General features: G+C 48.0%; 1 long non-coding RNA gene and 2 other non-coding genes across 3 annotated transcripts; 2 read left to right on the top strand and 1 right to left on the bottom strand.

Annotated features, from left to right (window-relative positions):
- Nucleotides 1-24,122, bottom strand: LOC109286064 (uncharacterized). Its single transcript, XR_009463554.1, has 6 exons — nt 20,861-24,122; nt 10,715-11,613; nt 8,298-8,335; nt 4,195-4,239; nt 3,412-3,554; nt 1-2,693 (listed from the first exon to the last, which is right to left on the bottom strand). It is a non-coding gene; the product is annotated as an uncharacterized LOC109286064 (transcript).
- On the top strand, nt 4,877-4,970 carry TRNAI-UAU (transfer RNA isoleucine (anticodon UAU)). Its single transcript has 2 exons — nt 4,877-4,914; nt 4,935-4,970. It is a non-coding gene; the product is annotated as a tRNA-Ile (tRNA).
- LOC132251456 (uncharacterized) lies at nt 23,568-25,151 on the top strand. Its single transcript, XR_009463555.1, has 2 exons — nt 23,568-23,651; nt 24,994-25,151. It is a non-coding gene; the product is annotated as an uncharacterized LOC132251456 (long non-coding RNA).
- Nucleotides 25,152-25,387: the final 236 nt, after the last annotated feature.

The raw sequence follows: 25,387 nt of genomic DNA on the forward strand, positions 1-25,387 counted from the left end.
TGTTTTGTAAACTTCCCTTTTAATGTTGATGGACACCCGACTTCCTCTCTGATTACTCATTATATATTGCCCCCCAGCTGGGCATTTTGAAGCCTTTTTGGCAAAATTTGGCAGGCTCCTATTCCTGAACCTCGGGGTGCAGGGACTCCGACCGATGAAGCTTGGGGCATGAAAGCTTGGGGCTCGTTAGCCGCTCCAGTAATATAATCGGAAGGTGACTTCTGGTGAAATTAAAAAGGCAGGGACATATTTTGAACCAAGCAATTAATAAGCAGCAGACAATCGTGTTTTATGCAGCATGTAATGCAGACAACCTGTGGAGCTCCTCGCTGCCAGGGGTCGTTGCGGCAAATGTGCTGGCTGGCTTACAGGAAACGATGTGTAAATTTAATGCCCACTCCGAGGCAATGCAAGCTCTGATGACAAGTGTCATTTAGGATCGAGCTTCAGGGCATAAACTGGACGGGGTGGCGCGGAGGAGGTGACACACTGGGCCCGATCCTGAGAGAGCAGGGCCACCTCCAGCTCCTGTTGAGGGCAAGAGGCCGCTCAAGAGAGACGCGGTGATAGAGCAGAGAGGCCTGGGGGTGAGCGCGTTGAGGGTGAGAAGAGCTCGGGGCTCTTGAAGCTGTGACTGTGACCCTGTGAACACCACTAGTGTTGCCTTTCTGGGTCCTGTGCACATGAATTCTTCTTGCTAGTCGTAGTGCTTGTACTCTCACCCCAGGCACAGACGCCGGTTTTGCTACAGCCGTGTTTATGACCTCCTGTGCATGAGTCAAGCGTTTGAGCAGCTGCTAACAGAAGGTTTGATGGGGATCATTTGCTTGAACAGAGATTTCTTCTCTCGGACCGTGCCGTCATCCTGTGGCTGTTTCTGCAAAATCCCTAACGGGTTTACGCTCCCCCGGCTCTGCTTCTCTCTCTTGTGCAGATGGGGGCTGGGGCAGAGAGCTGGTTGCATGACTCGTCTTTGGAAGGAGCAAAGGAAGTCCCTGATTTAACAAGCAGCAGGAGCCAGGTGTTTCGGGTCCAGCTCCAGCGCCCTAGCCATCCTTCTAGACCTGAAATGCGGGAGGGTGCAAGTGGGAGAGGAACAGCGAGGAAAACCCTGATCGGAGCCACTCAGCATCCTGTTCAGCACCCACTCTCTGACCCCGGGGGTGCACATTTAGTGCGCAGTAACCAAAATCACTGCGCAGTACAGGCGCACGTCTACACGTGCATGCCCATACTGCACAATAAATATGGTGACTTATGCCGACTTGAGTGTAAATTTGATATCCACATCATGCAGGTATCAAATTTACACCCAATTATTTACTGCACAGTAATGCATGTGTGGACGCCTTGCCGTGCAGTAACACTGTGAGTGTGGACTGACCTGGGACTAGTTTTAGTCCCAAGTCAGTGCACATGCAGTGTTAATGCGCTTTAATGTCTGCATGTGTGGAGGCCTGCCTATTCCACTTACTGTGCAGTAATTTACTGCGCAGTAAATTTAAGCCAGCATAAATGCACATGTAGACATGCCCTGTGTGACACAGGAGGCTGGGCAAGAAGGACCTAGGGTGTGACCCAGGCAATGGCTATTCATAGTCTTATGTCTGGATCCCATGTCCAGTATTAGAGAAACAATGAACCATTCTCATTACTCAATCCACCCCCAAATCCTAGAGCTCCAGCTGTGGAAGTGGCCAGGCCAACTAGATAGCTCCCAGGAAGAGCTGAGGGAGCACAGCTGGATGGAGCCATAGGAGATAAGTGGGTGTTTGCGGCAGGGGGGAAAGGCCTCCGAGCCCCTGCAGCCTGCTCTAGCCAGGGTAGCAATGACGTGGCCCTGGAGAAGTGAGCTGCTGGGTTGTCTGTGGGTCTCTTGTGTGGACGGTGGAGCTGGCCCAGCTCACAGGGTGTCAACACAAGTCACCACCCCTTTGGGGTCCACGGGGCTGACACTGAAATCCAGAGCATCTGCACAGAGCAAAAGACCCCAAACCACCCCCCAGTTTGGCCCTTGTTGCAAACCCAGCAAGCCTGCCTGCACCTTCTAAACCGTGCTAAGTGCTTCAGAGGAGACAGACGGTCCCTCCTCCGTATGCAGCACCTCGGCATTGCCCTGCACATTACAACCCTGGGGCTCTTCCCAGCAGTGCCCTGCTGCCCCCGTGCCAGGCAAAGGAAGCCATGCCAGCTTGAAGCTACCGAGCCATTCATCAGCCTTCACTTCACAGAGGTGCAATATAGGTTCAAGCAGCCATAAGAGGCCAAATTTTGCAGCTGAGCCAAAATGAGACCCCTCTCCCCCCCCCCCATGGACGGATCCAGATTGACCCAAAGTAGGATGTCTGGAGCAAGTTTGCATTGCACAGGAAAATCTGCTCCGGGCAAGCATGAAAGGCCAGGGCCATTTGTGTGTTGTGTCCCTTTGTAGTTTGCAGTTCGGTGCTTCCTCCTTGCTGTTCTCACGGCAGAGTCGGGGAAGGGCCTGGGTTCGAAACACCTGCATGGAAGCCAGGAGCATCCTCAAGGCACCAGAGCTGGGCCTCAGTGCTCATGTGTCTTCATGGTATCCTCATAGGAAGGAGGGGACCCAGGTCCCGTGGTGTGGAAAGGGGGCAGGGGAGCAGAGCATGGCTCTGGATGTGCAGGGTGGGTACGAGCTTCAGACCAGGGGCACCGAGACATCGTGCTGGCTGGGGAAGAGAAGAGACAGCTGGTCTTGGTAACATTATACCCTCCTGACTTGGGAAGAAGAGAGGGGTGTGCGTGTAGATGTGGTGGGATGCTGTCTGCATGCATGTGGGAATGTGCAAGTGTGCGTGCACGCGTGTCTGTGAGGGAGTGGACGTGTAATCTACACTGATTTATGAGACTGAAATAGCAAACGTGTTTACACAGCTGCTGCAGCTCAGGGCCGGCACATCAGGCCCCCAAAACTGGGGAAGCCCTGACCTCAAGCAGCCAAAATGATGGGATCTGATGTGCTTTCAAGGCACCAGAGAGCACGCCTCACTCACAGCAGTCCTGTTCCCATGCAAGCAAGTGCAATTCCCCCCTGGTCAATGAAGATCTCTCATCAAACAGCAACTTGCCCCTATCCTTGTCCTTTGAGGAGCTCCCAGCCAAAAGTCGATGTGACCCACTGAGGTTAAAGGAGAGATTCCCTTCGACTTCTCCAGGGGCCGTATCACATCCTCATCACCCAACCCTGCACGGGTTTGGATGCTTCTTGGGGGCAGATGAGACACAAAGGGATTTGAACGTAGCATCACTTGATCTACTAACCCCATGACAGTGCCCCAGTGATGGCTTTGATCCCACCGAATCCAATAGGACCCTCCCCGCAAGGGCCAAATGGGTCATAAAATATTCACAATAAGGGGCACCAAAACGACAGAGATGGAAACCAACCACAAAAAGTGTCGGCATCACTGAGGGCAAACACAGCCAGGGCGCGCCGGGAAGGCAGCCGGCTCCGCTGCTCGAGCCAGCACTGCAGGCAGAGGAGGATCCCGCAGGACAGGATCAGGCCCAGGACAAACAACATCAGGAACCTGGTGCAGAAGATACGGAGGAGTGGGGGATGTCTCTATTCTGCCTATTGAGAGTCTAAGTGGATGTAGGGTGTGTGGTTTTTATCCTGCCTTGACTGCTATAACAACTCCGTCATCTGCCCCTTAAGCTGAAGTCACAAAGCAGCACCAAGGAAAGGTCAGACCCACCCGCCTTTTGCATTAACTGGGTCTGACTCTTCCTTGGCTAGCTCTGGGAAGATCAGGGCCGCGCCGTTTTTTTTTAAGTGTGGGTGAACTTTCTTTTTTCCCATTTTTCTGCATTTTAGGTTGCATGGAGAGGTCTCAGCCCTCCAAAAACAACAGCCTGCCAGGGGCCAGGCCCTGGGTCTTGTGAGGGTGGAGGGGAAGAAAACCTGAAAAGTTTGACATTGGTTTTTTGCCCATGAAAAATGTTCATCTATCAGCTTGACTGTCTGCAGCTAGTGAGGGAGGATAGAAAGAAATGATTCCCATTCATCGGTAAAGACAGAACACAAAATCATGGGCTCCAAGCGGGGAAAATGTGGGTGAAATACTAAGAGAAATGCTCTCTCCCCATTCCTTCCTGTCTCTTGCACTGTCTCAGCGTAGGCTGTTTTGCCAGCTCTTTCTTCAGAGAGGAGTCCGAGTCCGTACTTACCAGACATACCAGGTGCTGAGGTTTTCCTCGTGGTGACCGACACACCTGAGTGTTAAGAAAAAATATTGGAGAGTCAGCATGAGGGGATTTTATGGAGTCCAGTCCTATGATCTGTGAAGGCAATGGAAAGTGGTCCTAACGTCAGTGGCGGATGGAGTCATCCCATTAAGGAAGCGCTATTAGTAACCTAACTTTTCCTGTGACTAGATGCAAGTGGTACAGCACTGTTTCCCTTTAATTATATATAGATATGTCACCTATGAGACTTGTGCGCTTGCTATCCCTGCTTTATGGCTCAGAAATGTGGACTGCATATGCTAGACATCAAGAGACCGATCAGCTCCCATGTGACATGTCTGGGTAACATCCTGAACATAAAGTGGGAAGACAGATACCGAACGGAGGTGCTGGAAAGCGCAGGACTGACGCACTTCAAAACAACCATCAGGAAAAGGAGGTTGGGATGGGTGGGCTATGCTCAGAAATTGGGAGGAGACCATATCCCCAAGAATATTTTGTAGGGGAGATTCAAGATGGCTCTAGAAAGAGGGGTCGGCCTCTATGGGTGTACTCCGATGTGTGCAAAATGTTCACAGGTCCTTGGTAGTCTAGTGGTTAGGATTCAGCACTCGCACTGCCGCAGCCAGGTTCGACTCCCAGTCAAGGAAAAGCACTTTCAAGTGCTCCAGTGGCGCAATCGGTTAGCGCACGGTACTTATACAGCAGTACTTTGGTGAGCCATGCCGAGGTTGTGAGTTCGATCCTCACCTGGAGCAAAATTTTTATGGGGCATGGTTTTCCAGCCAGTGTTTTTGAAGATTGGAGGTGCACTGAGTGACAGTGATTGCATTTTGATTAGATTTGCCATCCACTTCAGACGGGCGGACTTTGGAAAACTCAGGAGTTTGGTTGGAAACCAGCGATGGACGATTCGGGAGCTCACGAAGGATGGCGCTTCCTTAAGGAGGCTCAGAAAGAAGCCATCCCCATGCGCTCAAAACGAGGGAACGGAGCCAAGAGACCCGCCTGGCTCCACAGGGACATTAGGGAATGTCTCAAAAAGAAGCGTACATGCGATGGAAAAACGATTCAGCATCCAGAGAAGAGTACACTCCTGCGGCCAGGGTCTGCAGACATGAGACAAGGGAAGCCAAGGCATGCATGGAAATCAAGCCGCTGACTGGAATGAAAGAGAACAAAAAATATTTCTACAGGTACATAGGGAGCAAGAAAGAAATCAAGCCCCACTGTGGCACCCTATGGAAGCCCACAGTTGACCCCGTGAAAAGGCAGAGCTCCTTAATACTTTCTTCACATCAGTATTCCTGAAACCAGGTGAGAACGCATCACCTGTCCAGAGGCACCGAGAGTACGGTGATGACAGCAGACCCCATAAAAATCGGTCCCAAACAGGTGAAGATACTCTTAGATCACATGAATGTTTACAAGTTGGCTGGGCCAGACAACCCACATCCAAGAGTGCTGAAAGAGCTGGCCGAGCTCATAACGGGGCCTCTGGCGAGGCTGTTCAGAGTCGTGGATCTCAGGAGTGGTCCTGAACAACTGGAAGACGTGAACGTGGTTCCCATCTTTAAGAAAGGAAAAGAGGGATGACACTGATAATTATAGACCGGTCAGTCTGACTTCGGTCCTGGGAAAAATCTTTGAAAAATTTGTCAAGGAAGTCATCTACCACAAGCTCGCAGCTGGTGGGGTGCTGAGTAACATCCAGCATGGCTTTGCCGAGGAGAGGTCATGCCTAACAAACCTGGTGCCCTTTTATGACCAGGTAACTCACCAGTTGGACTTGGGACAGGAGGTGGACATCATCTACCTAGATTTCAGCAAGGCCTTTGATACTGTTTCCCATGAAATCCTCTCAACTAAGTTGGAGAGGACTGGCCTAGACCAGGCTACAGTAAGGTGGGTGGGCAACTGGCTCAGCGGCTGATCCCAGCAAGTCATAATTGATGGGGTGGCCTCATCCTGGAGGGCCGTCTCCAGTGGTGTCCCCCAGGGCCTGTGCTCTTTAATGTCTTTATCAATGGACGAGGGAATGAAAAGTGCAATGATTAAGTCTGCAGATGACACCAAGCTGTGGGGACAAGCAGGCATGTCTGAGGACAGGCAAAGATCCAGGATGACCTTGACAGGTCCTATGGGCCGAACGCAATCAGATGAGATTCAACAGGGTCCTACATCTGGCTAGGAAAAACCCTCACCATATCTACATGATGGCTGCTGGTCCACTGCCTGGCACTGCATCCGAAAGGGACCTGGGAGTGAAAATTGCCCAGAGGAATACAAGCCAAAAGTGGGATGAAGTCGCCAACAGAGTAAATAGGACTCTGGCGTGCATCAGCTGATGCGTCGCCAGTAGATCCAGGGAGTTGCTCTCTCCCCTTTATTCGGCGTTGATGAGGCCAGAGCTGGAGTACTGTGTCCAGGTCCGGGCAGTACACATCAAGAAGGATGTGGACAAGTTCAACATGGTGCAGAGAAGGGCCACCCGCATGATCAAGGGCCTGGGGGACAGGCCCTGTGAGGAGAGACTTTGGGATCTGGGTTTGTTCAGTTGGAGTAAAAGAAGGCGGAGGGGCGACTCGATAGCTACCTACAAATATGTCAAGGGAGAACACCGGGATCTAGGACCCCATAAAATTCAGTCCCAAACAGGTGAAATACATGCAACTTTTCAGACAAGCACCCCGTGGAAGGATGACGTCCAATGGGCACAAGTTAGTTGAGGAAAAGTTTTGGCTGGACATAAGGAAAAACATCTTCTCCGTATGGGTAACTCGAATCTGGAACATCCTGCCAGCAGAGGTGGTGCAGTCGCCATCCCTGGCAGCGTTCAAGAGGAGGATGGGCAAGCACCACGTTGAGCTCGTTTGAGCCCAAGGACCTCCTGCCCATGGCAGGGGACAGGACTTGGTGATCTTACAGGTCCCTTCTGGTCCTTTGATTCTATGATTTTATGATAGGAAGTTGTTCAACATCAATGTAGAAAGCTGGGAGGAGGGCGCAGAAGCCTGTCCGGTCTGGAGGGAACATCTGGCACTGGGTGCAGGTCGGCGTGGCGTGGCTTTGAACCAGAGGATGGAAGCAAAGTGAGAGAGAAGAAATCGGCGTGCTAGAAACTTGGACTCCAACTCAGACCCCACCTGGATCTGTGACACCTGTTGCAAGCCACGCCGTTCTCAAATTGGCCTCGTCAGCCACAGCCAGGTCCATCAGGCATCCAACTAGATGTCTTATGTGTACACCATGACCATTGCCCACTCTGTGAAACTCATAGTTATTCTTGCAACGTGTAAAACAGCAAAATTATAAATGAACCTGACAGCAGACCTTTGCTGTGCTTCCCTCTGTCTCCTGTCAAAGAGAAATTCAAAGAGCCTTTGCTACCCCTTACCACCCTCTTTGCATTAATATCTATGGCACGAAAAAACCAAAGAGCCTTTGCTATCCCTTACTACCCCCTTTGCATTAATATCTATGGCACGAAAAAACCAAAGAGCCTTTGCTACCCCTCACTACCCCCTTTGCATTAATATCTATGGCACAAAAAAAAACACAGAGCCTTTGCTATCTCTCACTATCCTCTTTGCATTAATATCTATGGCACGAAAAAACCAAAGAGCCTTTGCTACCCCTCACTACCCCCTTTTCATGAATATCCATGGCACGAAAAAACCAAAGAGCCTTTGCTACCCCTTACCACCCCCTTTGCATTAATATCTATGGCATGAAAAACCAAAGAGCCTTTGCTACCCCTCACTACCCCCTTTGCATTAATATCTATGGTTCTCTTAGTTAAAGCATCTAGGGTTTCCTAGGTCACAACTCGGGAAGACGGTGGAGAGCAGCACCTGGGCAGACACAGTTCTTTGGGTAGATGTGATATCTTTTTATTAGACCAACTAAATAGTTGGCAAAATAGTTCTTTGCAAACTTTCGGGCACGCACCCTTGCAAAGAACTATTTTTCCAACTATTTGCTTGGTCTAATAAAAGATATTGGATTCACCCAAAGAACCTTGTCTTTAGACCAACACAGCTACAACTTACACCCCTAAAGCATGGAAAAGAGCAGCTACTTACGTTTCATCAAGTTCACATTTAGGGTCGGAGTCCGCCAGCTGAAACACACACACACACACACGATCCCAATCAGGGCAAGCATCATAGCAATATAAGCTTTTTTTTTTCTATTTGAAGGGTGACGCTCATATGAACATGGAAAGGGCCCCATCCTGGGACTGTAGGCTGTCCCGTTGAAATCACGTCCTTGACTGAACACTAATCGCACCTGTAGAGGTTGTAGGACAGTGAATATCTGGCATAGGAATTACTGTGGAGAGGGTCAGTGTGGCAGTACACTGGGTGTGCCTGCCACTTTAAGGGCCTGGAGCTGGCAGCCTCCAGGTGCCTGAGGATGGCTGCCCTCGTCAGGCACCTGGAGGCTGCCAGCTCCAGGCCCTTAAAGTGGCAGGCACACCCAGTGCACTGCCACACTTGGTAACGAGTGATAGGTTGAAATCCCAGATACAAACGAGTCTAACAGACAAATTTAGGAGAGTGGAATTATTTTGTTATTAAATAAATGGTTGCTGAATAATTTCTGGGAATAATTCTTGGTCTGCAGCCCACCGAACAAGCAGCTAATTGAGACTGTTTGCTATTCATAATTGGAGGTGTTTTTGCTACACCTGGAGATGGCACACAAAGTTTTTTGCATGACCCCAGGTGCGTTTAACTCTTCGAGTCAGGTGCCAGCATGAATATTTGCAGTGATGAATCTGGAACGTGTTTATAGACTATTTTCCATTATTTGCTTAAAAAATAATTGTTCCAGCACACATTTCGGCTGCTATCTCCATTTCCAAGCTTAATTGTGGAAAATGGGCAAAGCGTCTCATGAGCGCAAACTGAATCAAATCCATTTAAAATCTCAAGTGAATCTCAGTGGAAATGTTTTGACGCTTCCCCAGCTCCGCTACAGAAAACATTAAACCCGACAGAGAAATGCAATAATGTAACGGCAGAGGGCAAATAAAATGTGGAAGAAATGTGTTTCTCAGATAAAAGTATTATTTTACAATTTGCAGATAATTAATGCACTTTATAGTTCATTTTGCATGCATCTGACATACCTATAGATTTCTGTCCTCCTCCGAGGCAAATTAAAATCCCTTTTGTATAAGGAACAAGTGTTTGCATGGACAGACCCCGTGTTGTATTTCTAATTAACAGGGATCATTTTTAAGGGCTTTGTTGTACAATGCTAGCAGCACTTTAAGCAGCAAAAAAATCATCCTGAAAATCTCTATCCTGGGCCCAATCCTGATTGCTTTGTCATTTATTTCAATAGGGGCAGGCTCCATCTCCAGCGTTCACAAAAGTCCTTAGGTAGAATGAATCCCGCGGATAAAGCATTATCTATGAAATTTCACGGATGGTTTAAAAAGAAGCTTGGAACAAAGGGAGAGATCGAGAATTCACAATGAACTTTTTCCAGCCTTGTCCTTGTGTAAATGGCACTCGTTTGCTATGTCTCACATACACACGGGTGCAGAATATTTTAATTGTTTTCCTCACTTCTGCTGATTGCTAGGATAGCAGGTCAAACCACAGACAGTTCATTGCCAGGATTAAACGTGGCTCTGAGAATTATTTTTAATGGATGAATGGAGGCCATTAGCTTATATTTTACATTCCTTAAGTATTTACTGCTATCGCACTTTGTTAGCAATACCCTAGTGATGCCAGTCATTGCCTGGATACACGGTGACTGGTGCCTTCTAAATGAATTACCTAGCTAGCTAGTTAGTAATGTCTGCATGTAAAAACTATCTATCTATCTATCTATCTATCTATCTATCTATCTATCTATCTATCTAGATCAATGTCCATCTGTATCAGTGTCTATCAACATATCAATATCTAGCTATATCAATATTTATCTATCTAGATCAATGTCCATCTGTATCAATGTCTATCGATATATCAGTATCTATCTATAACAATATTTATCTACCTATATCAAGGTGCATCTGTATCAATGTCTATCAAAATATCAATATCTATCTATATTAATATTTATCTGTCTAGATCAATGTCCATCTGTATCAATGTCTATTGCTATATCAATATCTATCTAGATCAATGTCCATCTAGATCAATGTCTATCGATATATCAATATCTATCTATATCAATATTTATCTATTTATTTAGATCAATGTCCATCTGTATCAATGTCTCTCTATATCAATATCAATCTCTATCTGTCTATCTACCCAGTTCAGCCAGAGAAAAACTCCCTTACCTCAACAGCAATATAGGCTAGTTTACAAGAAGAAACATTACTCACGTATTAGGCGGAGCTAAACATATAAAATCCCAACAACTTGGCGAGCTTCTAAAAAAGGTAAATATTTTAAAGGACTCTGCTTATCCAAGTCCCCTTCCCGACAGAACCATACCAATCAAGTCGGATCTCAAGACAAGGGCTGGTTACCTGGAACACCATCAAGCACAGGCCTCCGATTTCTGAGATTAGCAAGGTGAAACGCGAAGCTCTGGGTTCCCACATTATCGATGCACGGGGCCCAGGTAGGGTAGGAGCTTGTTTGCAGCTCTGTTTTATTCCCCGGTGGGCGGATTGGACCTTTTAAACTTCTCTAGAAACGAGCCCCCAGGCCGTGGCATATATTATCCAGTGGCTCCTCATGATGCAGAACGATGGCTGGGGGACGAACACCGGTTTGCTCCAACACACTCTGCTGCCAGGAATGAAATGCTGATTAGTGTAAGGACAGCACTTTACAAGTGTTCAGATGCTCTGAGAGCCGTTCAAAGGCTCCTTTGGCGAGTCCCAGTGCCGTGCTGATACAGTGCTGTCCATTTGCCGGCACCTACCGCAATTAGGCGTCCACAGGCTGAAGAAGACCGTGTCCTCAGAAGTCCTCCTTCTACAAACTCCCAGGGGTTTGCTATTGGCTTCACTTTCCTCCTTTGTTGGTGACGGGCCTTGAACGCTTTATCTTTACATGGACTCGTGGTAGAGGTGATATCTTGTATTAGACCAACTAGATTTTTGCAAAACAACAACAATTCTTTAATTGCAAGCTTCCAGGCACTGACACCCTTCATCAGGCATTGAAGAAAAGATTGTAACAGTTCTCCTGGGTAGAAATGAAAGTTCATATTTCATGGGAGAGTTGAAGGCGGTAAAATCTCCTCTTTGGAAAGTTCATTTGATATGCAGATTTGGCTCAGAGAAAAGTTGGAATAGTCTGTTTACTTCCAAGTTGTTTGCTGGAAATTTCCTTCTGGCGATGGTGGTTCATATTTCACAGAGGAGTAAATGGATGGGATGCTCCTCTGGGCAGGAATTTCTTATCTGGTGAGGTGTCTCTGTTGGGAAGATGCAAATTACTTCAAACAAAGGCAGGAGCAGGATCTCAGGTGTCAGGTGCTCAAAGTTGCTTGTAAAATTATGAAGATTTCATTTTTTAAAATGGCCTAAAATTCAATATCTTCCATGTGTCATTTATCCAGGCTGTCACCATATGGTGATCTATGACCATATGGTGGTCTAGAGGAAAAAGTAATCAGGACTCGTGGTAGAGGCGATATCTTTTATTAAACCGACTAGATTTTTGCAAACAAAAATTCTTGAATTGCAAGCTTTAAATATACAGGTTAAGTTACTGCCTGTGAGCTCAGCAGGACTATGAGTTTACTGCCTGGATGATATGCACTGAGTTACAACAGCTAGAGGAAGAGGGGAAGCATCCCATCAAGGCCAGACCTGGAGGTAGCTACTGCCGATGGAAGAACACCCAGTGGATTGCAAGGGTTTGGGATCCTGTCATTACCGTGTTCAGGAGAGAGAGAATTAGGCAGCTACGATTTTGGTGCTGAGTTAGGCAAGTAGGCTCCCTGTACCATGCATGGGGAGAGCATCTCAAAAGAGCAAGCCCATGCAGTAAGCAGGGAGCCGGTCGGACCCGACATGCAACAGATGTGTTGGCCATGCTGTCCTCTCTCAAGAGCTTGGCTCTGTGACGCAGGGCGGTGGGAAAACATCTCTGGGCTCTTGGCCCCAAATACACTCCCGAAGGTGAGGACCTCCCATTGAGGTGTAAAAATCAGGGTGGGCTCACTGCTTGCTTGCACGATGCTATAGGGTTGGTGCTGGCACTACCCTTCTTTTACACCATAGCCTACAGCCTAGATCACACGTAGGAGACCCAGGCTCAGTGCCATTATCTGCCTAAGGGGATCCAGACTCTCCCAAGTGCTATCTTTTGGTACAACAGGATCTAGCCCCCACCTTGATGGGGCTGCTGATCTGCCCACATTAGCATGTAAACCCTGATGAAACACAAGGTCCAGCCATGAGAGCATGACGGGACAGTAAACACCTTGAGTTTGAGACTCCCCTTCTACTAGCTGCAGCCTCAGGTGTTCGTGCTAAATGAGTAAAGAATATCTGTGCTCAAATGGCACAAGCATGGCTTGTGCTCAAATAAAATTGAGCACAAGAAGCCTGGGAACCAAAGGTCCTCATGGCTTTGATAAATGGAGCTTAGGCACCTAGGGCAGATGCATATAATTGGCAGAGTGAAAGCATGGATGGAAAATTCTTTGCACATTTGCTTTGTTTGCATCAAAACAGCTGATACAGGTTTGTTCTACATCCATTACTAGATTGTCACCGAGGCTTACAACCTGGGGCTGAAACGCACCATTAATTTTGGTCCTTCCAGCTCTAACACGAAGGGTGTTGTTGTGAATAAGTTGCCCTGTAATTTCAGGTTAAACATTAGGCTGAGCTGCCCTGGCTTGTGGCAATGAGTGACGAAGCGGAGGGATAACTAAAGTGAACTTCTTTGATTTGGCTTCATCTCAAAGAGCTGTGCAGTGCGGACAGTGTTAGTGTATGTAACTAATGCAGTTGTGGGCATTATTAAAGCTTCCAGTGGACTACATGATTTCCTGAGGTCCCTTCCAACCCTAATTTTCTATGAGTCTATGACTTTTTCAAAGCTCAGGCTTGTTTCTGGAGATGATTTGAGGCCCATCTAATTAGAGGTTTAGCTCTGCCCCTACGGCACCCTTTGGGGTAGGTATGCTACCCATACACGGCTGCTCTGAGACCCATGTAGAGAAGTGCTTTGAACAACATCCTCTCCTAAACACGGAGAAATAAGCTAACGACGTTATTCAAATCCTTCTGCTGAACCTCGGGGACATCTTGAACCGTCAGGCCCATTCCTTAGCTTTTTCTTTAAAATAAATAAAAACCTAACCGCATAAAAATGTGTCTGCAACATTGATGGGAAAACCTCGTTACTTCTACCATTTCAGCCTTCAAAGGGATCATCCATCACAGAACTAATTTCAGATTTCTTCCTTTTGCAATTATTTCCCCTGAAATGTCCTCCCTGCGCTTCAGTAAGATACTTCTATCAAGAACTCCAGTGCAGAACACCGAATTGCTTCAATTAAGAGTTGGCCAATGCATCATCCATGCAATGTTTCATGGGTGAAGTGAGCTCGCTTGTTGAAAAGTAAGAGAGAAAGGGGCTTTTTTTACCCTCTTAGGAGGGGGGCAGGAGGAGCTGGACTGGACCCACTCTTACCACCCTGCAATCATAGGCAGCTGGCCCAGTACTGATGGATCATTCACACTCCTTTCTCTAGGGCTAGGGACAGAAGTTGCACAGAAACTGGTTCAAGTAATCAGAAACTGGTTTAAATTTGTAACCAAACAGAAGTTCAGTGAACGTGAACCAGTTTCAAAATGGCTGAAAGATAAACCTGGTTGAATGGAGTATCAGACTTCACTGATTTGGGTCAAACCAGTTTATGAAACTTCTGGCCAGACCCTAAAACAATGTGAATCCCACCTCGAATTTCCTGGCCAGAGATGCAGCTCTCAAATGATGGCTCATGGGCCATCGTCACGTTTGGGGAGCCCTGAAACATGGAACTGGAAATCACACTGAGAGATTTCCAGCCACATCTCCCATCCTCCACGACTCCCGTGTGCCGTGCTTTAGACCCAATCCCATTGCCACTAATATTTTGCCGGAGCGGGCATCTAATTTCTTGGGTCTCTTAAGTGTTTTCTCCATCCTGACCATTGCTATGGACTCTTCTTATTCCCTCCAGAAGAACTTGTGTCAAACCGACCTTCCAGTCCTCATGCTTTTGCTGAAGAACAAGTTTTATTTCTCCTTCTTCCTTAATTAATGGTGTCCATGTCTTCACCTTAATGCTGGAAGCTACCTTGGAGGCATAGCAGTTTGCTGTTTGAGCAAGACTTTCTGCTCAGCATTTGCTCACTTCCATCATACTAACAACCCGTTATTTCCCAGTCATCATATGCCGTTGCTAAGTGACAAATGGACCACTTACCTGGCAGAAGGGACAACAGAAACATGCAGCAATTTGGGACCGTCCATTATCCCCTGGCTGAAATTGCGTGGTCTTTATGAGAGGAGAGAGAGCTGTGACCTGAGGACATGCCGAAGGGTGACTCTTGAGGGACCGCACTTGAAATCAAGCCAGGTGGAAGCAAGACTCGTGGACAGACAAGGGGCCTCTAAAGCAACAACAACAACAAAACTTCCTTAATTGCAAGTTTTTGGGTACTGACACCCTTCATCAGGCATCGGAGAAAAGAGTGTAACAGTTCTCCTGGGTAGAAATGAAAGTTCGTATTTCATGGGAGAGTTGAAGGATCAACATCTGGATAGGGCCACAGCTGGAGTGTGCAGCTGCGTGCAGCTGCTTGGGGGCGGGATTGGATGTTCTTCCATTCATACCAACATATTTAATGCATGTAAATAAGGGAGACATTTATTCTCTCTGCCATTTAGCTGATATTAAGCAGAAGCTTGTTCTGTCCTTTATTTCATGCTAGACGTTGTGAAGAATATTCTGGTATTATTTTCCACCCCTTTCTCCCTCGCTCCCATGCATGCTTCTCATAGCCTCACATTGTGATCTTTCTACACATAACTACAACAAGGTTGATTGTGTCAATTTTAGGAATAAGTCAAAACAAAGACTTGTATAGGATGGCTTGGGATGAGCCTACCTTGAGCAAGGGGATGACTAAATGACCTCCAAAGGTCCCTTCGAGCCTACTTTTCTGTGATTCGGTTACTCAAAGTGCTCACCTCGCTTTGTAAACTCGTTATACCTAATTAAGGGAGAGCACAGAAAATAAGTCAGCTTAATTCTGGCCTGTCCTCAAACTAACACTACATAAGGCAGCCTTGGGAGTTTCCATTCTGCTCTGAACACCTTCAAATCCAAGCAGCTGATGAGCAGCAAGGATCTCTCCTGCAATAACCTCCAGAGGCATGTCCTAGTTACATGTCGATTCTTCCTTCCAGATGTCCTCATCATTTATCTGTCCACCCGTGTTGCAGATGGCTAACCAGGGTTTCTTCTTCTCCCTTGTTCCACTCATATTGTGCGGTAGGTCTTGCCAGCTGGAGAGAACATGCATGAGCACAGACAATGCATATTCAAGACCACGAGAGAGGCCTGGGAGCTGAAAGAGTATGAGGCAGGCGGAGGAGATGGTGAAGCTGTTGCTCTGCTACGACTTTGCTTGAATAATACATTAATCCAGTTTCATCCTGTTAATTCCTTGCCAGCTTGAGAAGAGCTGCAGCCTGGCTCCTGTTTATCCCAGCCCTTCTTGCAGAGGGGTCAAAAGATGACTACGAGGCTCTCGCTCTGATTTAACCCTTGTATTTTCATGCATTTCCATGACTGCTTTTGTTCTGCAGCAGCTTCCCTAGGTGCTTCGTGGTTTCTCATTTCTTGGCCTCTGCCTGTTGTAGGCTCCTGTCAGCCTCATGCCAGGAGAAAGTGTGTGTGTCACAGCTCGGCACTGGGGCTGTGTTTGCACTTACCCGTCACCACTTTCTCTCCTGCCTTTGCTGTTTGGTAGCCCCTCAATTCAGGGTCTGATGGCCACTGCAGCTCAGGCCAGTGCTATGCTACAGACCTTTAGCTATACCAGGGAGGAGTGCAATGAGGTGTAATCTTGGACTTAGCGGGCTGATCAAAACCCCTTGTATAAACATACTGTTCCTGACCATGCAGCTTGTGTGGACTGTTTGGACTGGGATGAGCTATGCTGGTGATAACACAGCCTCCCTGTAAAAGACACATCAGGCGTGTCTACACGTGATGCTTTAATGCACATTAGTCTAAGTTAATGCGCATTAAGGGCACACGTATACACATGCACAACCTTAATGCACGTTAAAATGGTGAATTTAGGTGTGACTAATTAAAGCACTTTAATGAACATGTAGACACATGCAAGCACATTAACACTGTGTATGTCAACTGACTTGGGACTAACTTTTAAACCTGCTTAAAGCGCATTAAGCTAATGCGCATTAAATTCAGGTGCACTTAAATGCACGTGTAGACATACCCATGCACCCTCAGCATGCTTGCCCAGTGCATTGTACAGGAGTATTACTTGGGACTAACTTTTAAACCTACTTAATGTGCATTAAACTGATGCACATTAAATTCAGGTGCGCTTAAAAGCACATGTAGACATACTCATGCACCCTCAGCATGCTTGCCCAGTGCATTGTACAGGAGTATTACTTGGGACTAACTTTTAAACCTGCTTAAGGCGCATTAAGATAATGTGCATTAAATTCAGGTGCACTTAAATGCACGTGTGGACATACCCATCCACCCTCAGCATGCTTGCCCAGTGCAGCGTGCAGGGGTAGCTATCTAGGTAAAGAGCTTCTAGGGTGGACCTGACCTGACATCAATCTGGTCAGCTCCTCTGCACTTTGGACAGAGCTGTTGACTGGCCAGGCAAAGCAGGGACTTGCTTTCAATGGAGGGTGATGTCTGCTTGACCTTAACACCCTCGTGTTGCAAAGCTGCAAGAGACTAGCTCCAAAGTCAAAAGGGATCTTTTTGACCTCTCAGGACAGATCTGTACACTTGAAAAGCTGCCTGCACTGCAAAGGTTGGTCATCCCCCGTGTCCAGCTTATCTGGTCTCCCTGCACCATTGCTAAAATAGGCAGAGTCCAGCCAGAGCTCTGCTAGGGGTGCAGACACTCTTGTGAGAGGGGAAAAGACTGCAGGTCAGAGATGCCAGCACATCCCCCATTGAGGGGCTTGCAAAGCAGATGGAGAAACCAACATGAAGGCACATCATCACCACCCTGAAAGGGTCTGCAGGACCAAATAGGACTCAAGTCCTACCCAGGGAGCTTATCCTTCTCAGTGGCCTCCATGCAACCTCTCTGTTTGGTGACCCACATCAGTGGGTTAACACTGGCAGAAAGCAGGGATGAAGTGAGCCGACCGTGCTGGATTCAGAGGTCAAGCCAAGCAATCCGTTAAGGTCAGTCATTTGTACTGTGGACCTCTCCTTTGGTTTGTTTGGGTTTCTTTATACATCGTGCTTCAGTCCAGCGGATGTCGGCTTTCAGCAAACATCGATCTAGCTGAATGCTGGTCTTTTTAATCAAAGAATCGTAGAAAATGAGGCTTGAAGGGATGTCAGGAGGTCACATCTAGTGCAACCCCTGCTTCAAGCAGGACCAGCCCCAACTGCATCATCCCAGCCAAGGCTTTGTCTACCCCGGTCTTCAACACCTCCAAGGACGGAGATCCCACCACCGCTCTGGGTGACCCATTCCAGTGCTTCACCACCCTCCTAATGAAAAAGTTTTTCCTAATATCCAACCTCAACTTCCCTTGCTGCAACTTGAGCCCATTGCTCCTTGTTCTGTCAATTAAAGGGACCATTAAAGGGTCCCCTAATAGGAAATATAACCTTGTAGTACCTCCAAAGCACTGCTGTGAGAGACTGTGGTGAATTGTCCAAAATGCCCATTTTCAATATGGATAATACGCACCTTGGTGCAGAGAAGCTGGAATGACCAAGGTGCTAAAAATCCTCTGATGGGGCTGAGCAAGAGACTGAATAATTCATAAGGGGTGCAGCGCTTACAGCACAACCTGTCCAGCAGCTCTGCCGGGCCTGGGTTTGCGAGCTGGGTATTAGCTCTGCTCTGTGGGTCTCTAGCACAGCAGTTGTGTGTGTGCACTGGGTTGTGACAGAGGGGTGAAAAGGCTAACAAAGGAGGTAGAAGCAAAGCCTGCACTTGAATTTTGCTCATGCATAAGGCAGACCTAAATTATATCTTCTTGTGCACTGTAACAGGATGAATAGGACTAGCCTGGCCAAGTACTGAGCCCTGCAGGAGCTGGAAGGGTCCAGGATAAGACCTCAGTGATACCAGGAATGAAGACTTACTGCTGAGTGGGGACCAGGACCCAGGCATCTTGGTTTAATCCTCAGCTCTGCCACTGACTGCCCGTGTAACCACAATCAAGTCCCTGGACCTCTCCGTGCCTCCTGTCTCGCCTCTCCCCACCTTTCTCACTCTCCACCTCTGTCTTGAGACTAAAGGGACTGTGTTGGACTGTGTCGGGGTGTAGGATTCGGCTCCTACTGGCTCTACCACCAATGAAGAGTGAAGGAAATGGAAACAAAGAAAGCCGACGTGACCGCACAGACTGACGAGTGGGCCATAAATACAGTCAATTAATCAGCAGTGAAAACATTCCCCTTCAGGTTTGGTTTGCTTTTTTTAAAGTAAAATCGCATCTGCTAGCTAACAGGTTCGATGCCGAAAGCCACGCAGGCCTATTTACATCTCCTCGCTCTCTTACCATCCTTCAAGCTGTATTTGTATTTTAATCCTTTTTCTTCTGATTTCCCTTCTTCTTAACTGTGTTGCACAGAGCTGAGAAATTACAGTAAAAAAGGGAAATGAAAGGTCTTTTATATTTGAATCCCTGTAATTTACTTAGCTGCTGGATGTAAAAAAGACAAAAGGAGACTAAATTGCATGAAAATGGATAGGGGCTTCATTTTTTTCCCCTTGGCTTTTGGGTTAGTGATATGGTATTGGACACCACATGGGAGGTTTGGATGCAGAAATTAGTATGAGACTATCTGGCACATCCTGAAATACATTTTCAAGTCTGTTTCCTAGGCAGAATCATTTAGCAACTGGGGCTGAAATATGTCATCTTATCAGCCGAGACATGCACCGTGTACAGGAGAAGTCCCACGGCTCTTGGGACAGCAGGACAAAAGGGCTGGCAGAGGACAGAGCGGTGCACGGGTGCCCCTGAAGGGAACAACCCTGCATCCTGCTGCTCTTCACCCGGAGCTGTCCTTAACTCAGGCGGGAGCCCTGCTGCGCCAGAAAAGTTGCAAGAACGGGGGTTAGTTAGGAGGAGGAAGAGAAACCCGAGGGGGGATTCGATAGCAGCTTGCAAAGGCAAAAAGTGTGCTGATGATGAAGTGGATGGCAATCAATTATTCCCGGTGGGGACAGAACAAAGGGATGGGCTGGAATTGCAGCAAGCAAGAGTGAGGTTGGCTGTTAGGATGAGCTCTCCAAGTGTGAAGTTATATTATATATTCCACTAGGTGTGTCTACTTGTGAAATTGGTGCCACGCAGTAAACTCCTGCGTGAACTTGTGGCTCTTCTCCGGCAGAGGCGGGGAGCTGCGGTGCATGCAGAAGAGCCGCTCGAGTTCATCTCATGAAAGCCACCTCGATGTGCAGCCTGGCCCTCCTGCTCTGGTCTTCTTCCTATTGCCCTTAGACCCACCCTGCCCTCCATAAAGCACCCCACAACGCCTCACCCTTCTTCCATTCATCCTCATCAAATATGCCCAGGCCATTGCTAGACTAAGCCCCCCTCTGACACATGGACACCATTTCAGTGCTGGCATTACTATGCACCATCAGGCTTCCAGGCCCTATAAACTCACACTCAGCCCCCCCAAGCCTGGCCCAGACAGCTAGAGAAAGCAGGATGCTTTAGCCTCCCATATCCCACGGTCCTCTGCATCCGTGGGAAGCAAACAGTAAGAATGCCCCACACTTTATTAACCAGGAGGGTCCCCCAGAAGGACCAGTATGGACATTTTACATACTGGGCAATTTGCACAGAGGTCCTGTGACTTGCTTGAGGTCACAGACACTTGAGGGCAGAGACCAGTGCAGAAAACCCAGGTGCTCCTATATTAACCATTAGTCACGCTGCATCATATCGGGGACTCCCTAGAGCCTGGGTGGTGGGGGACAAAGTAAATGCATCTATTAAGCTGCTGGAAAGCTTCAATACATGCACCCTGTCTCACACATGGACATTCACGTATACCAACCCCACCCTTTTAAAGCATCCTAGATAAGGTCTATGTTGTGTTCTGCTCAAATGCACTGATTTGGGCTAGAGTCAGTAAAACTGGGGAGGCTCCCTAGGGTTTGGGGCTGGACCTGATGGACTTCATTTTCCCCACATCAGGCCTGATTGTGTGCAGGCTAATGCTGCCAGAGGCCCCCCGACAGCAGTGAGCTCCTATGCCCTGGCTGAGCGGAGCGTAAGCATCTTTGGATTTACTATTCCTTCTCTGGTGGTAATTAGTTATTTACGTAAAACTCTGGAGCATTTTAATTAGCCGCGTTCATTTAGAAAGCATCGAAATGGAGCCGTAAAAGCCTATTATAGGGGACACTTATTCAAATGAAGCCTGAAATGGTGCGTGGGAACATACTCACAAATCTCCAGTGAGCGCAGCAGGTCAAGGCAGGGAGCTTTGACGAATGCCGTTCACTTCTTGGTGTGTCTTCTGCCTCTGCACCGGGCAGAGAGGGCTGGGACCGGGACGATCAATCGTCCCTGCTTGTGCTCTTGGGGTTATCTGTGCAGGGCCATTTCCCAGCAGCTGGGAAAACCCTCCTTGGGGCCTTTCAGAGTGGGAGAGGATGCTCATGGGGAATCAGAGGTTGGTCCTTGGAGGTCTTGTGTGACCCTGCAGCTCAGCTAATGCTAAGTGCTGGCTGGATGGAGAAGGGACTTCAGCTTGCAAACTTTCCCATCCCCCAGCACTAAATTCAATTAAAGCCACGCTGCAAGTATGCAGCTGGACTGAAAACTCAGTTAATCCATCTGTATCAGGTGGGCAGGCTAGCTCCACAGTCTAAATTGCACCATCGCTATTAATTCCCAGATAGAGGACTGTCCAGGGAGCTGGATAATATAGAAGGCACTTCCCTATGATTTTGTCTGCTGGGGGAAATTGTTTCCTGGGTAAAATACAGCTCAGAGGGCCCGATTGTGTAAACCTTAAACTACGCACAGCGTGTGCTTGCTTGGAAACCCATTTCCTGGGAAGAGGGTAAAGTCACACAGTGTATTGAACCGCAGTAGTGTCATGCACTGATCTAAGGGCTGGTGAAGAGAAGGGGGATGGAGGCTGTAGGCAATGGGCAGTGGGTCTAATTCACTGGTAATGAAGCTAATGGGGAGAGTCACTGGTGACCCATCTACTCCCTTGGGATGCGTGAGGCTGCTGTGCTGGTCCAGGGGAGGAAGGGGCTGAGCACACTCCAGCCACCCACGTCTGCTGCCGTGCATCGGGCCCAGGGCTGACAACGGGTGTAGCTCTCAGGCTGGATGGAGACCAGGAGCAAGTGCCAGGGTGAAGCCTCAGCCAGCCTGGGAGGCAAACTTTCTGCCTGGAGCTGCTTGCAAGCTAGCAGAGCTTGCTCCATAACTGGCTGGGGAAGGGAGAGGAGCTGGCAAGCAGTTCACAGGAGCCACCTCCACTCCTCCAGCCCCTGGAGCAAAGGAAAATCTTTGCCTGACAAGGCAGCAGCTGCATAAAAGAATGAATGGACACCAATTCAACATCAATCCCAGACATAAAAGCCTGTCCAGCTTCCCTGGGCTTTTCATCACTGGCTTTAAGAGTAAAGAACAAATTTTAGCAACCAATGGGTCTATGAAATTGCAGAAGAAGAAACCATCCACAGACAGGATGGTGTTAACCTTGGTCTCAGCCGGGGCTGTGGTCTCTTATTGCATTCCCTGGGCTAGCTGTTTACTTCGGTGTCCTTCCCACCGGTGTTCAAGGTTAACTGCCTTGTTCCTCTAATCCAGCCCTGTATTACCTCTCTTTGCTCTGCCCCCTACCTCTATCCCTTTCCCTTCTACATTTCTTTCCACCAGCCCATTCCTAGCATCGGAGGGAGTCGTTTGTGGCAGAGCAAAGCCCACGGCTTTCTGAATGGGTTAGTCTTAAAGGTACCACCTGGCCCTGCCTCCTGTTTGTCCACACCATGTGCAAATGAGCCGTGCACCTCATTGCCACTGAATACCACCGAGAGCAAGAACCGAGCCAGGCTCCCAAAAGAGGGATTGGATGTCTCTATGGGAAACGAGACCATGCAGAACAGCATCCCCAAGTACTGAAGTCACAAGAAATGCTGGAAAGGATAGAAACCCTCTCATTTCAGGGCATGAGCTGCATTGGCATTTGGACAAATCTTAGCTCATAATCACCTTGTGCAGAGGTTGTTGCAGTCTGGTGCTGGCTAGTCTTAGAGATGAGGATACCGGGTCTCGCAGATCGGTCCCTACATCATTAGTCCTGACCATGGCTATTTATTAAGTGTTCTCCCCCTTGACCCGTCTGCCGGTTGTGACAAGTTGATTAAGTGCACACGCCAAGAGGACTTTCCCTGCAACATCAAGCAGCCAGAGTGGTGCATGGAGACAGACGGACAGCTGCAAAATGAGTGACTTTTGCTTTCGAGTGCGCTGCACGGTAGCTGGGAGTCACAGCAGCGCAGCTGCATAGAGGAGGATGTACTGGGAGCAAGAGCTGTGGAGTTTAATTCAGAGCAGTGTCACACACAGCCCGAGTTACAGGGAAGGCTGGGACACAGGCAGGGTTGCCTGAAGCCCCCCAAATTTCAGAGGAGTATCTGGCATAGCAATGCTGTGTGCAAAGAGGCTGCAACCCTTTGCATTTGAGGGCTTCAAAAGCATGGAGCGATTCCAGAGACCTGCAGCAATTTTCCTCATTTAGCAGCTTTGCTGCTAGAAGCCCCGAGGGAAGGGTGCCAGCAGGGCAGTGGGCTCCTGCACGGCTCACCAGTCCCTTGGGACAGACAGAAGGAGATCCTGTTTGCATCACATGCTCATCCCAACCACAAGCCCTAGAGCCTTCCTGCATCCCCTGCCTCCACTGCTGTTTGTTCCACATTTGGGGTTTGTTTTTGCGGAGGCCGGGGTTGTGTTGTCTGGAGAAGGAAGGCCTTCTCTTCTTGGGGTACAACCCCCTGGCTCTGCTTCTGACTCCTCAGCTGAGCGGACTCAAAGGTAGGGTTTAACTCCATAGCACAGGGGGAGGCAGGAAGGGAATCAGAAGAGCATGAGTTGTCTTTAAAGTCTAGGCTCTCAGGTACAACACAGCCCTGTGGTGCATTGCTGCTCTTCCCAGAGAGCGAGGAGACACTGGACCTTGAAGACCTCCTGGATCTCCAGAGCTGAGCAACAACACAGGTGAGTTATCAGTGTGATGGAGCTGCGTATAGGTTACCAAGCCTCCCAGGCTGGGGAGCTCCTGCTCCCAGACTCCAGTGAATGCATAAAGGTGAAGCTACGTTATACCTAGAGCTTACAAAAGGCCCTCGCAGTGCCAACAGCTCCACATTAAAGCTCATTAACTCAGGGTAAGTACCCCATGAGCGTATCAAAGTGGCTCCACTTCAGGTGAGGGTTTATTCTGGGCCATGCAACCTAGCTCATGTTAGGATAAGCTCATTAACTCATGCTAAGTACCCCGTGAGTGTATCAAAGCTACACCACTTCAGGTGAGGGTTAAATTTGGGCCGTGCTACCTTGTGTTAAGGTAAGTTTAGTCTCCTCCAGGGAGATAAAATGATCAGTTTTCCATCCTCCAGTATCCCAAGATGCCATGCTCTCAATGTCCTGCTCCCCCAGCAGTGATAGAGGCCCAGTCTCCTGGCTCCTATCCCCTCCCCTGCTCACCAGCCCTCTAGTGGCAAGTCAGAGCAGTGCAGGCAAGAAGTATAATTAACCCTTAACGAGAGACAGCTCACGTTCTAACTTTAACACCGCTGAACCAGCCGCAGAGTCAGCGTGGACTAAGTGTAACGTGCAGCTTCACCCTAAATGCATCCTCAACACCCAGGAAAGGTGAGTAGAGCTAACTCCATCAGAAACCAGGCTTGCAACAGCTCCTGAAAGGCTTGCACTTGGCAGCTAAAAAATGCAAAGCACATCCTGTAAATCCTACTTAAAAGGGCAGTGAAAATTAATCTCCCTGCCGGAGTTCTTCATTCATTAGAGCATCATTTATCAATTTAATTTAACATTAGTTTATCTGCTAAAAAGCCCGGAGAGAAAACCTGCATCACACATGTTTGAGCGTTAATGCCTAAGGATCTAATTGGGAAATACTTGAAATACCAAGTGAGGGCTTTTTCCTCTCCAGACACATTGTAATCAGAGATGCAGAAATGCGTCCTGCTATATATAATAACAACGTGTATTAGTCAAGACTTGTAATCGGTGAAGAGAATAGCAAAATAACAAAAGATTTGATAAAAGTGACTCACAAATGAATCTCATTAGGTGTGAAATGGAACAGCTCTACGTTCCCGGTGTAGATGTTTCAAGGATATTATTATTATCTGCACTTCTGCAATGCCTTTCATTTGACAAACTTAGTACTTAACAAAGAGTAATTTATTAAGGCTCCCGCATTGGAGAGGGGGTGGGGGTTGGGGGCAGAGAAATGTATAACTTGTGATGTACAAAGACAGCATGCAAACAGTCCATGAAATTGTGCAAAAGAAAAATAAAACTCTTTTCATTTCAGGGCCATTTTGTGATGAAGAATTTTGCCTCTTGACTCATCTTCAGGGAAGTGGCTGGGGTTATGTATGAACATTAATGTGAAAAAAGCCCAATGTGTGTGCTTTTTATCTGAAAATTGCTCTTCAATTGAATTAAACCTTGACCTGTTTCCCATCAGAAGCACCTTGGATTTCCTAGCCTTCTCACTCCTGGACTACCTCTGCGGCATTGCAGCAAGGTGCTCAGACCTCCTGGCATAACTGCAGGTTTCCCAAGAGCAACCCCATGCCTTGCACGTTTCTGCACTGGTGCCATGGGGAATCAGGGGTCCAGAGCTCTGAATTTCCTTGAGGAGGGATCATAGAGTCTCCAGTGTACGGATGAGACGCCTGAGTTACAAAGTGTCTTGACTTAGG

The sequence above is a fragment of the Alligator mississippiensis genome, chromosome 7, assembly GCF_030867095.1.
Source record: "Alligator mississippiensis isolate rAllMis1 chromosome 7, rAllMis1, whole genome shotgun sequence".
Classification (NCBI taxonomy): Eukaryota; Metazoa; Chordata; order Crocodylia; family Alligatoridae; genus Alligator; species Alligator mississippiensis.